This window comes from Triturus cristatus, chromosome 6, assembly GCF_964204655.1.
Source record: "Triturus cristatus chromosome 6, aTriCri1.1, whole genome shotgun sequence".
In the NCBI taxonomy this organism is placed as follows: domain Eukaryota; kingdom Metazoa; phylum Chordata; class Amphibia; order Caudata; family Salamandridae; genus Triturus; species Triturus cristatus.
The window spans coordinates 39,411,089-39,424,080 of record NC_140589.1 but is presented as its reverse complement, the minus strand read 5'-3'; the positions used below and the strand labels follow the sequence as shown (position 1 = coordinate 39,424,080).

Sequence of the window (12,992 nt, the reverse complement as noted above, 5' to 3'; positions counted from 1 at the left end):
GGCAGTAAGAGAACCTCATTAAAGAAAATAGTGCTCACAGTCTAAATAAGACGTACCGTGTAACACTTGAAGTAAAGGGGCCAGTCGCCATGGGAGGTGACAAATGAAAAGGAGGCAGTACTAAGGAGGGTCTAACAAGCGGATTGACGAATCAGAAGCCAGCATTTAGGATAGACAATGACACAAGCCAATGGCAAACATGGGCGGAGAGTGGGCGTGGCTTCTATTCGCTACTCGTCAACAATAAGTCTCGCAGAGCAGCGCGCGGGCTCAGGCTTGATGTAAAAACTATATGGTTTGGTGCTGGGGGATGGGGTACCAAAGACCACTTATACTTTAGAGCATAAGGTTAAACCAAGGAAATCCAGGTATAAATATCTTTGATACAAATATTAGTATTCGTGTTCATTAGCAGTTTCCACTGAAAAGCATTCATTGAGAAGGTCCCATACAGTCAGTTTTTGATAATAGTAACAGATCAAAATGTATAGCAACAATAAGAGCAAGAATTGTTATCCATGTTTGTGCACAGGGCTACACCAATGACATTCTTTAGAAAGCAGAAAGTCTCACATAGACCTTCACGAGACAAACTAAATATATTGTGCCACAGACCACCAATGCTAAGAAAAAAATTAGACCGATTACTGAAAGACATTAGGACAGTTTATCAAGAACAGTTTATCAAGCTTTAAAGGCAAAAACCGATAAAGGCATACAGGTGTAAAAGCAATATAGAAGATGTATAGAACATCCTCATGTGTTTTTTAGAGAAAAACGCACTGCAATGATAAAGAGTATATTCCATTGCCTGTGGTGCCTCAATTACAATGGAGTAAGAATAAAGTAATAACCTAAAACACGCAGCAACAGGACAAGACATCTAGTTATGTTATGATGAAACTTGTAAAACATATTATGTCAGACGTCAAGAAAATAAAAAAATACAACTGAAAGACCATATTTCTACAGTACATAACACTAGTCTAGCCAAATTTTTTGATACACACACAGACAGAACCTTTTTTAGGTCTCGGCTCGAAGGCTGCGCTTGCGCAGTCTCGCTCCGAGATTTAATGTTTTGGAGTGGGGCTTTAACCCGCCCCTTTTTTTTACCTCTTCTCCCTTGGCTGGCCTCTTAAATGCTGGTCAGCCATTGGAGAAGAGGTTTGTCTCTCCAAACAAGCCCCGTCGTTTTCGGATTCGGGGGCGTGTTTTTTCGAATCTTTCTCTCCTCTGGAATGTAAACATTCCAGCCAATGGCAAGAGGAGAGAAAGAAAAACACGCCCCCGATTCCGAAAACGACGCTGCGTTTCTCCGAGGGATTTCTGCTTGACCTCGGAGAAAGGCGGTGGTTTTCATGGCGACTCCCTTGAATGATTGTTGCGCCCCCGACGACTATATGTGGATATGCATAGAAGTACGTGCATTATTCCCCTGTAAATTAATAATTATATAGCTCAACCCCGTGTTCAGCTTAGCAAACCAGCTCTGCCCCGGGCATCGGTGCCTACCAGCGGGGCCCAGGCTCTGCCCCAGGCATCGGTGCCCACCAGCGGGGCCCAGGCTTTGCCCCAGGCATCGGTGCCTACCAGCGGGGCCCAGGTGCTGTCCTCGAGAGAACACAGGCCCGGCCCGGGGAGCGCCTGGTGCCCACGCACACTGCAACCTGGCGCGCAGCGCTACATGAAGTAAAGACACCCTCCTCGGCGCAGCGCCTGGCAGGCTCAATACTTTCTATTTAATGGGAGCATAATGTAGCGATGTGTACGCCCCTTTCCGCAAACTTCACATTTTGCATGTGTAGAGAGGAAGGAGGCGTGCAATCTTTAAGCGCACAGGCGTCATCGTGGAATATTTTTCACAAAATGTATTTCTCGTATACTGTCCTCTCCTTCACACACACACTCGCAGTTGTCTCTCTCTTTCTCTGTCAGGTTTCTTTCTCTCCCCCTTTCTTCACGTCCACACTCCACCCTCTCTCTCTGTCTTACCACCACCCCTCGGATTCCTCTCTCTTGTCGGGGAGGCACCTCGCCCACTGTTTTAATTATTTCACTGCATGTGTTGAGGAGACAGGGGGTGCAACCAGCGCCTCGCCTCCCCCAGAAGGCACTTTTGGAACCAGCTCTCTGAGGGGGCCCTTCGCTCTGACAGAAAGGTGGGGGTCTGCGCACACAGCGCCACGTTATTACCACACGCCCTCCTTGAGCGCACACCATGGGTGTGCACGCCCCAGTACGTCACCTGCCAATCTTCTTATCACCTTCTATGTATAGTTTCGTCTTATATTTGCACCCAACAGCAGCCTGCTGGGGGCCCTCACTACAACCCCCCCCTACGCCTACCCTCCCAAAAAGCACACCCGAAAGCGTCGCTAGATCCGAAGTCTGGCTTCGAAGCACTGAAGAGTCTTTCATTCGAGATGTGAATATTTCAGACAGAGCCTTTGCAGAAACACGAATTAAGTCAACACAGTCACAGATGGCTGTGTGAGGGTGTGTGCAGACCGGATGTGCTGTGTGTGATGTGTTCAGGGAGGGATCTGTGTTTCATATGTAAACAAACACACAGCAATATATGCTATCTCAGCGGTGTATTTTAAATTCTATTTCCTTTTTTTCAGGGCTTGGCTGTATTTCCTTTTTTTTTTTTACAATTTAATTAGTGTTAAATTATATGTTCATCAGTATCCAGTATAATTTTCCAATCACCCTCATTCTTCATTTTCACATGTGTGTTCATAAGTAAATACACACAGATGCATTCACATCTATCACACATACACATATGTGCACATACACACCCCTATATATCTATACACAAACTATAAACCATACATATATTTATGTATAATTATACACACACACATACCCTTTTAATCAGATGCCAGCCGTGTGCCCTCGTGTATAATTCTGTTCACGTATCGGGCCCCGACCCGTTTCTAACGCTTTTATCCAATACAGAGCCCGTGTGGCACCAGCCCACGTGCCCCCCACACACTTGGCTTTGAACTCACGGACCGCACCCCAAGCCTCGTCTGCAGACACACGCCCCCTTCATTGTAACCGTGTGTAGTGCAGACACCTGGGGGCGGAGGGGGTCACTCACACGTGCCCCTGAGAACACCACGATCACAGGCGTGTCTGCGGCCCACCCCTCCCTGTGTACGGAGGCCACGCAGTTATCCAGATCACCTCCCGGGGGGGGCACCCGACCTCAGTCTCCTCTCGCACTGAAGTGATGTGTGCACTTTTAGTGATCTCACGTGTGCACGCGAGCCCCTGCGCCCCAGGTGCGCTGCAAGCAGGTACATGCGTGGGGGTCCTCTCTAGACAGCCCCTCCCACCCCCAGCTTCTTACACCGACTCTGTACTGCGCGTCATGAGGGGCCGTCACGAGCTTTTAGACCCCAGAGACCTGAAACCCTAATTTCTTAGGAATTGACAATGTTCAGAGAAGAAGCAGAAACGACGCCCAAGATGTGTGCAAAGGAACATTTTCAGGGATTATCCCAACTTTAATCATATATGCGATGCGTTAACACACAACAAAGGGTCATTTTCTCAAAGCGATTTTTTGGGGGGTTATATTGATTTTTCAATAATTTTGGTTATTTAGTTACCATGTTTGTAATATTCGAATGGACACAATACCATCTACACATGCCTGCACGAGTAGAATCGATTTTTTATTTAATTTGATGAACTTTCAAATCCTATGGGGTTCTTAATTTGTGACCGCGTAGGAAGTATCATACAAAGGTATTATCTTTATTTGAAATGTTTTTCCTTTTTTCCACCACATCCTACCTATCAAAATACAATTTCAACATTTCGCATACGAATAGTAAAATATTTATATTCTATTTTTAGCTTTTAATGTTGGCGCTTTTATTTTTTTGGAACAGAAGAAAACAAAACAAAGTTAAAAAAAAAAAAATTATAAACCGTTTACTATGTTTCTGTAAGTTTATTAAAGGTAGATGGAATGTGGTAATGTTAAAGAGACTCTGAAATATAATTTTTTCCTTTCTTCCTAACGTTGCTAAAGATATACAGTAAAAGTAAATATATATATATATATATATATATATATATATATATATATATATATATATATATATATATCTCCTATGATGCACTCTTACACACATCTATTGAAAAAACATACATTTCAGTGTATTTTAAAATCGAAACTAAACCCTGTGGTGAACATGAAAAAAATATTCGAATCACTTTTTAATAATAAAAATGGTCTGATGGGCGGGGCTGTTTGTCTGTTTTGACTATTTTCCCATACGTTTGATATGCGGTTCTACACGGCTTGCAGTCCTCTAGTAAAAATATTTACATATGAGCGACACTTAAGCCGAGCTAACGGGGTACAAGCAGTGCCCCTAGGTGGGCGGTCTTTAGAAATACAGGGGCGCAGTTTAGGGACCAGACGACCCTTCAACAAATGGACTTCCCATGTTGGAGTTAATTATCCTCCTGTCTGCATTTCTATAGCTCCTGCTAGCGTGTGTGCGGACTCGTAGCGCTTTTAGTGTGTCAATTACGTGAGATGTGAGGAGTCCGCAAAGTGCAGAAATCGCGGCTAATATATGGGTCATACAGGCGAATGTCTTGCAGCGCTGACCCCCACTCCTCACCCCCTTACGCCCCCAAATATTTGCACACTTCGAAAATAGTATTTCTGAATAATAAATATATTATACCGTAGGACGAGAAATACGTGTGCCTTGAGTCGAATGCATCTCGTAGTGAGTCAAATATGAGTTAGAAAGGCAACATTAGAGCCTCCACCAGAGAAACGTTTTGTTTCCTCAAACAATGTATAACAGAGTAGTTTTGCCTCCCTTTCCTACGTTTACTGGCCCAATTTCTGCCTGGCTTAAAATCTTGTTTAGAGTATTGTAGGTGGGCAGGTTGGCAGCGTGCCAGGCCAGGGGCACACCGGAAGCACCTGCCTGTGAGCCGCAGCGTTTGCAGTACAAACTCCCGCAGTGACAGTGCATGCACTCATTCCCTTACTGCAGGGATGAATAATAAACGAGCACTGGCAAAGCCAATAGGTCTGGCGTTGCCTGCCAGGCTTTGAAGATACCTGCTTTGTGTGTGTGGCTTTGTGTGTGTGGCTCTGTGTAAGTGTGGGAGGCTCTATATGTGTGTGCCTCTGTGTGTGGCTGTGTGTGGGTGGCTTTTTTTGTAGGTGGCTCTATGCGTGGGTGGTTGTCTGTGTGTGGGTAACTGTGTGTGTAGGTGGCTCTGTGTGGGTGGCTCTGTGTGGGTGGCTCTGTGTGGGTGGCTCTGTGTGGGTGGCTCTGTGTGGGTGGGTGGCTCTGTGTGGGTGGGTGGCTCTGTGTGGGTGGGTGGGTGGGTGGCTGTGTATGTGTGTATGTGGGTGGCTGTGTGTGTGTGTGTGGGTGGCTGTGTGTGTGGGTGGGTTGCTGTGTGTGTGTGTGTGGCTGTGTGTGTGTGGGTGGCTGTGTGTGTGTGTGGGTGGCTGTGTGTGTGTGTGTGGGTGGCTGTGTGTGTGGGTGGCTGTGTGTGTGGGTGGCTGTGTGTGTGTGTGGCTGTGTGTGTGGGTGGGTGGCTCTGTGTGGGTGGGTGGCTGTGTGTGTGTGGGTGGCTGTGTGTGTGTGGGTGGCTGTGTGTGTGTGGATGGTTGTGTGTGTGTGGGTGGCTGTGTGTGTGTGGGTGGCTGTGTGTGGGTGGCTGTGTGTGTGTGGGTGGCTGTGTGTGTGTGGGTGGCTGTGTGTGTGTGGGTGGCTGTGTGTGTGGGTGGCTGTGTGTGTGTGGGTGGCTGTGTGTGTGTGGGTGGCTGTGTGTGTGTGTGTGTGGCTGTGTGTGTGTGTGTGTGTATGGGTGGCTCTGTGTGTGGGTGGCTCTATTTGTGTGTGGGTGGCTCTGTGTGTAGGTGCAAATGCAATAGGTCTCGCATTTGAGAGTGGTTAAGCTATTGACATTGTAAATAACAATGCCGTTTCTTTAAATGTTTTAAAAACAAAAACATAAACAAAAATAATGTCATGAGCAATGCCAATAGCTCTAACTTTAACAATGCCGAGACCGTTGCATTGTAAATGCTTGTTAAAGTATGAAACTAAATCTAAGAGAGAAGGCAATAAGGCAGCTCTCTTGCTAAAACTTGTAAACCGGTAAACAGAATTGTGGCAGAATCCCTCCAGATGAAATGATCAGCAAAGTATAAAAAGGGATTTCTGCAAGAACACAGTCTATGATAGCTGGACCGTTTGAAAGAACAAGATTGTAAGAAATGTGATTATTATTTGTGAAGGATGCGAGTTCTTGGCATGTAGTTCACAATTATTTTTTTTACTGGGAACCAAGTACCTCATTGTAGCACTTGACACTCCGAGGGTAGCTCAGAAAAGCAGATGTAATATCACACACAAAGGGGTGTCATTATATAGAAGGTAGGTGTAGTGGCTTTGTCAGATGGTCGCCACATTGATAAAACTGCAATCACACATTAAGATTAACAATTAAAACCCACTGAATCAATGGCCATATTTAAATGCAAATCTGAAACATAGAGCGGTCCCTTTTATGTACCGAACTACCGTGGAATAGGAGTGTGCTAGTTGAGAGGCAATGAAGATGCACCACCACAATTGCTTGTATTCAAAAGACTTGGTGTAGGATCAAGTAGAAGGAATAAAAGGTAGATCCAGAGTAGAGGAAGAAGGTCCCATCCATCCAACAGGCTGTGCTAGATACAGCTGAACTAACTCATCAATAATCTGAAAACACCAGGTTCTTTCACCACGGTGCTACTCAAATGAACACACTGTATGTCAGGCCTACGGACAGGGAAATAAAGCACATTACTACACTTGGTAAGAGTATTATTTATCCACTGAACGCGGTCTTATGTAAAAAATGTCTAATTTAATTTTGCACAATAAATGTATAAACGTTCGATAAAATAGTATCTCTGCATTAACAACATGGTGCGCACAATTACACCAATATTACGCTTGCACAGGTAAATAAGTCTTATAAAGCCTTTAAACCAACTATTAGGGCAATTTAAAAACTATCCTTCAAAACAATCCACACACACTATTAAAAATGTTAATATCTTTACAAATTACACATAAAAACCTTTTCCAAAAACAATTAAACAAGTACTGTTTACACTGCGTTTGGTACTTGAGTTGGTTGACCCCACCTTCTTCAGGACACATTATTATACAACATATATAATATCAAGAAAACAAAGAAATCAGATTTAATATTCCAATCATGAAACCACTTTAGATATGTAAAAAAAAAAAACAGGCTCAGTTAGCTATTAGTGCAAATCATTCCCCTTAGCAGTCCATATCCACATAATGAACGGTTAGTCTCACTAGTTATTGAGGCCTTATACAAATATCCCACAAAATAATACAGCTCTAATGATGTGAAATGTTCGTTATTCAATAGAAGAAATGGCAGTAAAGAAGATTAGGAGCTGATTCAGAGTTTTGGGGACAAAGTAAACTCTGCTGGGTTGGTAGAGAACATTACCTCCGCCATCCAAAGGGAACTCCACCCGTCAAAATGTGTGTTGTCCGCTAGCCCTGCAGAAACTCTGTACACTGAAAAAAAACACAGTCATGGGGGTTACTTTCAATACACAAAACGTTTTGGTGCACGGCCATCGTTTTTGACTGCTGCACACCAATTTGTTTTTTCAAAAATAAACTCTAATAGCAGAAGTTTGTTTCGAAAAACAAAAAAGAATGACCTCCACACCCCGAGAGCTTCCTCCCATGGTGTAGAGGTCATTATTATTTTTTACCAATCCCTCACTGCCAGGTATGGCCTGGCGGTGAGGGACAACGATAAAAGACTTGCTGGCACATGCATCAATATTGGCTTTTGCGATTCCTTAATTGCGATTTTTAAGGAATCGCAATTAAGGAATTGCAAAAGCCTATGCAGGTAGAAATTGCTTGAAAAATAGCGATTTCTAAACATTCCTTAATTGCGACTCGCAAATTGCGAGTCGCAATTAAGGAATACCTTCCCATTGATTCCTATGGGCCAAGAGGCCCATAGGAATCAATGGGAAGACATTCTCAATTTGCGACTCTCAATTAGAGAATCGCAAATTGAGAATGCAATTTCAAGGGTGCCAAAACAACACCCTGTTGCACCCCTGAAATCGTTCCGTGCACAAATGTTGCGCACACACATGTCCAAAGGACATGTGTGTGTGTAACCTACGACTATGAAAAATGCACTTTAGTGCATTTTTCAACGTTTTTGCAAATTACAGACAAGTTTGATTTGTCTGTAATTTGCGTTCTCAAATAGCAAAATCGCTATTTGAAAGTGCTTCTAGCATTGCATTTAAGGAATCGCAAAGTGCGATTCCTTAAATGCAATCGCAATTTGAGAACTCGCAATTAATTGCGAATTCTCAAATTGCGAGTACATTGACCCTTCATGCATCGCAAATGCCCTTTTTGCGGGCGCGAACGGCCGATTTTTGCGAATCGCACCGTTTGCGCTCGCAAAAATGGTTGATGCATGTGCCCCTTAATGCTATTTAACTGAAATAGCACAGACAGTGTTATGTCCTACCTCTGACAGACCCTACGCTGTCGTGCCATCAGATGAAGATGTTCATCAACTGAGTTAATGGGGGCTCGGTTTACGTAATTCTCATGGTCTGCACCATTCTAAATAGGGAGGGAGGGCTGAGGGTTTGGTGGACAGGGTGCCCTGTAGCATTTGTGACGGAGTACTCTTCCCGCCAAGCTCTCATTCTGAACCCTAATTAAAAGAGGCAAGACCGAAATAGATCTGCAAGCTGGTACAGGGGCTATACAATTGGTAAGATTAGCTCTAATCATATGAATTTTGCCCTCTAGTGATCTGCCAAACACCTGGCTAAGACAAAGATTGTGAACATTTTAGTAAATTGAAATATGGTTTTGGGTAGAAAAAATTGACCAAAAACCACAGAAGAGCAAAATGATCTGACTATTTGATAGCAAATGGCAACTCCATACAGCATTGGCAGTTCTCTGTGCATACAATATCTACAGAATGCCACAGACGGGCCACAGACCATTGAAAGAGATAACACTTCTATAACATTCATTTGATTAATGTGAGGAAATGCCTCTTTTGCACAATCACACCCAAAGTTTTGGACTGATGCTGCTGATTTTTCGAAGCAGAGTGCACGGAGGACTGCTAACCAGCCCTCAGTGTCAGTGCACTGACCTCTAAACGTGTATGTTTGATCTGCTTATTCCCAATTGCCATTTCAGAGTCTTGTCACAAGACGACCTTCTGCCCTCCTGGGAAGAGGTGTGGACAACTCCCAGAAGAGGCAACAATAGAGGGCTGGAGAGAGAGCAATAGAGCACTGGTGCGGAAGAGGTATTACCTTTCTCTGTCAGGAAACCTCACAGGGTGTGAACCCAAAAGGTGAGCTTAAAGGGGAAGCCATCTTTGAAGGGTAAATAGCGAACACACCTGATATTACGGTTGCTGTCGGGGACAGAAGGGGGGAGGGGGCCTGTGACCAAACAGATTTTCCCATGGGCGTGTAGCCCTCAGGTAGCCACCCACACCTCTAGGGTGGGCTAACATGTTCCACACACAAAGAGATGGGTTCTTACATCTTGGGAGTGGGCATAATAGTGCACTCTAGGACAGCTAGTTGCCACAATTTTCAGGACAGCGACACCAGACAGGGACTGACCAGGTGGGGAGTGACCTTGGCTAGTAACTATCAAATCCCCCCCGGACAATTTGTAAGCATAAATATGGCACCCAGCCTTCAGATCGCATGTGGACTGGTGGAGGACTGCCGTGCTGTTCCCTGGACCGGGCAAGAGAGGCTGCGCCAACTGCTGGACTGCACTTGCTGACCCTTGGGCTAGCAAAAAAAGGACCGAGCCTGTGGGGTCTGGCTCATAGAAAAGTAGTCCTTGAGCCCCAGATAAAAAAAAGTGAACTCCAAGAGTCAGTTAAATAGACTTCCTTTTACAGCTCCAGGGCCACAAAAGCTGAAGCAGCTCTCTTTGGCAAGTCAGTAGCCATGGTCACTCTGCTGCCACTGCCGGATGAAGTGCGACCCGGGAGACAGAATCCCAATGCTATCCTAACACGATTAATCGAAGAGAACTCCATCCTCGACCCATCCCAATCCGGATTCCGAAGCAACCACAGCACCGAGACCACCCTACTCGCTGCCGCAGACGACATCCGCACCCTCCTGGACCAAGGCCACTTCGCAGCCCTCATCCTACTCGACCTGTCAGCAGCCTTCGACATAGTCTCTCACCACACACTAGTCGCCAGACTACATGGCGCCGGCATACGAGGAACAGCCCTGGACTGGATCAGATCGTTCCTCACCGGAAGAAGCCAGAGAATCAGATTACTACCCTTCCTCTCCGACCCTATGGAAATCACTTACGGAGTCCCACAGGGGTCATCACTGAGCTCAACCCTCTTCAATATCTACATGGCCCCCCTCGCAGCCAACGTCCGACAACACGGCCTCAACATCGTATCCTACGCCGACGACACCCAGCTCATCCTCTCTCTCACCCGAGACTCCACCACCGCCAAACTCAATTTCCAGAAAGGAATGCAAGACATAGCAGTCTGCATGACTAACAGCTGCCTTAAAGTCAATGCAGAGAAAACAGAAGTCCTCGCCCTTGAAAACACCCCGGCAGCATGAGACAACACCTGGTGGCCAACCGCCCTCGGAAGCCCGCCTACCCCCTCAGACCATGCCAAGAACCTCGGCGTCATACTCGACTCATCACTCACCATGAACCGACAAGTCAACACCATATGGATCCCCCCCTCCCCCCCCCCCCCCAAGTCAAGGAAGACAGTCACCCACACACTCATCACCAGCAGACTAGACTATGGAAATCCACTCTACGCCAGCATCAACAAATCCCTACTCTGCAAACTCCAGACTATACAGAACACCGCCGTCAGACTTGTCCTCGGCATCCCCTGGCACAAATACATCAGCGAACACCTGCGAAAGCTCCACTGGCTCCCTGTGACGAAAAGAGTCCCCAAATACCTCAACGGCAGAATCAACTTCCACGTACCCAAAAGAAACCTCGGATCTTCCAGCCATGCACTGGCTGAAACCCCATACATCCACAGAGCCAGAGCAGGCGGAGGATCCTTCTCTCACATTGCAGCCAAGACCTGGAACGAGCTACCAGCAGACATCAGACATGCTCCCTCCCCGAACACCTTCAGGAAGATCCTCAAGACCTGGCTCTTCGGCTAAACGGACCTGCTGACCCTCCCCCTCCTCCCCCAGTGCCTTGAGATCCTCACGGGTGAGTAGCACACTTATAATCCCCTAATTGATTGGTTGAATGCTCCAAAGTTGCACTCGATACTGCTGGAGTCGTAAGTATTGTCAGAGTGCAGTTTGGTCAGCCAAGAAGGACACTAGCCTCAACCAAATGGAACAGCTAATTTCTCTGTGACCAAAGGCTAGCATGGACTTTTGGTTGGCCCACCAGACTTCAAAGGACATCGGCCCTGTGGGCAAATTCGCCCCACCAAGACCTCTGACCGAGGAGTAGCTCAAGGACTACCCCCGTCAACAGCACAGCTTCCTCAGCATCTCAAGAATCCTGTATCCCTTTCATCAAAACCACTCCATTAATGTCTACCGCAGGTAGCCCATAAGGCCTGGAACTGGACTAGGGAATATTTTGGTGACAAGGTGACTGTTTCACAAAGTTGCACTGGCCCCCTTGACTTGCTCCCTGTCAGAGTTGGTCAACCCAAATGGAGTATTCGAACACAACCTTACAAAAGTTTCCAAAGTTTCCCTTAACTGTGATGATCTGAGTGAAAAGCAGCTATTTACATTTTACCTAAAAATCTATATCTTCGGAACCTTCCAGTAAATTTTGTTTTCTAAAAATGAATAAAAGTATGATCCATTTTCATAAATTGGTGTCTGTTCCTTTGTGTTGCGCGATTTTCTTATTCAATTGTTTCTGAATGCTTTGCACTTGTTCCTGTGGTTAAACCTGAACAGTAACTGAATATTGAACCAAGGTTTTTTTTTTTTTACTAATGAGCACGATTGGACCTAAGGTCAGTAAAATGAGGCAGTAAAATGAGTGTATTACAAAAAGCCACACCAAATAATAACGCCTCTTTCCTCACATTCAGTATTGGATGCAGGCCTCGAAAAATCATTAAAATGTTACTAGACCTGCAGGTCTACTGACTTAAATAATATACTCTACCTATTTGTAATGCTCTTAGGGCATAAACTGGTTTCAAATGATGTGAACGCGGGCAATTATTTTAATTCATTGAGCCGCCATTATCTTCATTATCACATATGAGAGAACCTTCAAATGTGCGAGTTCAGCGTGTCTGCTGTATAAAAAACTCATTTGTTTGATTTAATAGACTAAACTTTTTAATACAAATCCAGCCACAGGATACACATGACCCCTGACTTGCATCTTAGTTCATTAACAGCACTGTCATCAGGGTGGGGGCTGGAATGTTTCTCAAATCATGTTTAAAAACTTTCACTTTTAATAAATACATAATTAAAGCATGAAGTGGTAGCACACTGTCATTTGTAAGCAGCAGATTTTACATTGAAATGGCCACAAACTTTCCCACTGATATGCAGTTTTACTGATAAAACTATATAGTGTACAAACAATAATGTTTGGAAACAGAGTTTCTGCAAAGAAGTGCCATTTTCACATCACCAACTAAAGTTTTCTGGTTTATTTTGCTCCTATTTAACTCTTTTTTGTAATTCAGAAGTGTGATGCAAACTAAATGTGCTTTCATAATTCCGCATATATTTTGAATATTCAATAACAAGATATTTATTTAAATGTTATGTGTTAGAGAAAAATAACTGACATATTCAGACAGCTCACTTGACAAAAACATCTAACTCTAGTAAGAGAGTGAAGAATAAACTTCAT

The 12,992-nt window shown here is 44.8% G+C and overlaps 1 protein-coding gene across 3 annotated transcripts in view; it reads right to left on the bottom strand.

Moving 5' to 3' along the window:
- The window catches only part of LOC146813715 (uncharacterized), a 121,721-nt gene that overhangs the window by 70,061 nt on the left and 38,668 nt on the right, over positions 1 to 12,992 (bottom strand). For all 3 annotated transcript variants that reach the window (XR_014962890.1, XM_085610209.1, XM_085610210.1), the window contains exon 3: positions 7,543 to 7,613. The gene's annotated coding sequence lies outside the window, so the exon portion shown is untranslated. The remainder of the gene's footprint in view (positions 1 to 7,542; positions 7,614 to 12,992) is intronic.